Source organism: Austrofundulus limnaeus, unplaced genomic scaffold, assembly GCF_001266775.1.
Source record: "Austrofundulus limnaeus strain Quisiro unplaced genomic scaffold, Austrofundulus_limnaeus-1.0 Scaffold225, whole genome shotgun sequence".
In the NCBI taxonomy this organism is placed as follows: domain Eukaryota; kingdom Metazoa; phylum Chordata; class Actinopteri; order Cyprinodontiformes; family Rivulidae; genus Austrofundulus; species Austrofundulus limnaeus.
The window spans coordinates 639791-642380 of NW_013952627.1; positions in this window are offsets into that span (position 1 = coordinate 639791).

Consider the following 2590-nt stretch of genomic DNA (forward strand, 5'->3'; position numbering starts at 1 on the left):
CAAACATGGCATAGCAAATCAGGGACGTTTCCGTTTTGGTGCTCATCAACCAGGCTACACAAAGAGTCMTTTTGTCAGAAGTTGACRTTACGCATGGCTGTAACAAACAGGAAGTAGAGGCTGCAGGGACCACACATCTCACGACAACGGAGATGAGTTTTCAGGAAGGTGTTGCTGTKCTGTCATATGATGTTACATGCTGTCCAGAGACGTAAACAACAGCAGAAAGTAGTAAACCTTCAGAAATGTTTTTACTTTCTTTGTACAGAAAGGGAGATCAATTCTATAACATCTGCTGTGTTTAAGTCTTAAAAATACAGGAACTAAGCTTTTATGTAATACCCTAAAATAAGCTTCAAAGCTTGTAAAAAGTAAATTATCCCCTCCTTAAGATATTTAGATATTGCAAACATAAAAACAGCTTTAGGCTCTAGTAGACTAATAAAAATGAGAACACTTAAGTAACTTTTATCTTTAATCTTGTCACAGTACCTGACATTTCTTCACCCTGTCTAAGCTTTGCTTCTTTGATCTGAAAATGTTATGCTTGTCTAAAATTATCATTTGCCAGAAGCTCTTTGTAATCCTGCTTTGAGATTCTGTTAAATTTTTTATATTATCAGTTTATCTACAGTTATTTAGACTGAAATATTTAGTCACGCAATCAATTAAAAAAAACATTTTTATCATGTTATAATCTCAACACTTAATGATTTGTTTTAAATGGTTACAAACGATCAAACAACCTCAAAATAACATGTTAGCAGTTCTTTTTGTTTGTTTCCRGCTCACTTTTAGACATTTCTTTGAGAAATCTTACAGGTTTTCTCACTCAAAAGAACAAAAATATCAAAATGGAACAAAATACAGGGATCAAACATAAAAAACTGTGTTGAAGGGCAGACCTTTTTTCAGTAATGTGAGCAAGTTTCATTTGTTTTTATCAGTGCCTGAAAGGTCAGCTTGGATAACAGCTGCAGGAGAAACCTTTTGTCACCCGGCTGTCCGTCCTCCTCCACCATACAGCTGTGCGTACAGCATTAGTCTAAATATGGAAATGCAAACTTTAAATGAAAGAGGATCCAAACAAACTGCAGGACAGCCCTGTCAACAGTTACAAACTTCAGCAAATAAAACACACATAAACACTCCCAGAAATCTTCGACATCCTCCACTTGTGAAAATAAATGTTTGTCGGCTTGAATCTCTTTATATTTTTATTTTTTGTTGCACACGTGTTTTCATTAAATTCTGTGCATCTCTTAACTGTTGCAAATTTATGGCACTGTGCAAAGATGCGCTCCCACAATGAAGGGTCCTTTTCACTGTTATTTATGGCCTTTTCTTATCATTCTTAAGATTAATCAATATTTTCAGGCTTGAAGAAAAACAGTGTTCTGTAAACGTCTCAGTTCATATTATTTTATCGCTTGTATTTTTTTGTGCTTTTATCAACTCATTGCTATTCTCATGACTGATGGCCCCTGCTTATACACCGAAACCAACCCCCCATCTCTCGATAGTGCACGAGGCTGACACCGATATAAATCATGACCCAATCAGCTTTTTCAGTTCGCCTCCCAAAAAAACACAACCCCCTTTAAATAAGCTTTAGGCTGAAAAGAAAAGGACAGCAGCAGCTGCACATAAGTGTATCATATGAGGGAGTGTTTGGTTTGGAAAAAGGCCAACGTCTCTGCACCAAACTGTCTCACACTTCTATCTAGCTCTTATGAGATGATTTTAACCAGGCTTTTCCAAACCTCTCTGCCCACACGTTCTGTCCTTTGTTAAAACAGAAGTGTTCAATCCACCAGCTCTATTCCCCGCATCTTAAACCCTGCCCCAGTTAGGTCTGAAGAGAAGCTTACCTCCTAGCAGGTAAAAAAAAAGGGGGGCACATAGAAAGAGTCTTCTTTAAGGATGTATAATATTCAAGATAAAAGAGCTATATTGCAAAAATAAAAAATAAAAAATAATGTGGAGTTTACAGTAAAATGCAAGCAGCGGTGCATGTATTTGAATGTAACACCCCTGTCTGAATACGTTTGACCCTTTATCCAAACTCAAAACATTTTTTCCCCAAAGGCTCTAAGCTTCTTTGTCCCACTGGGATATTTTTAGGAAGAACAAAACCTTTTGAACATAATTTGATGCAGGTCCTCTGACACACAGTCCTTTTGTTTAATCATGGAGCCATTCAAGTGACTAACAACACAAACAATGGAGCACAATTAGCCTGAGTAATCAGTTGGTGTCTGCCCAACTTATTACCAAATTCACACATTTATTGTTTGCTTTTAGCACAGTCCCATTCTGTAGCCTTCAATACAATAGTCCATAACATCAAATGTTTTTTTTTAAAAAGATTAAGAAGAACCAAAATCTGAAAGCTGTTAAGATGTGGAAGAAATATAGTCTCAGCAGAATCAGACTTCTTTTAGACATCGAACTTCTAACACTGAATTTTATCTTTGGCAATTATCTATGTGATTTTTTAATTTAAATTCTATCCATCCATCCATCCATCCATCCATCCATTAATCCATCCATCCATCTATCCATCCATCCATCCATCCATCCATCCATT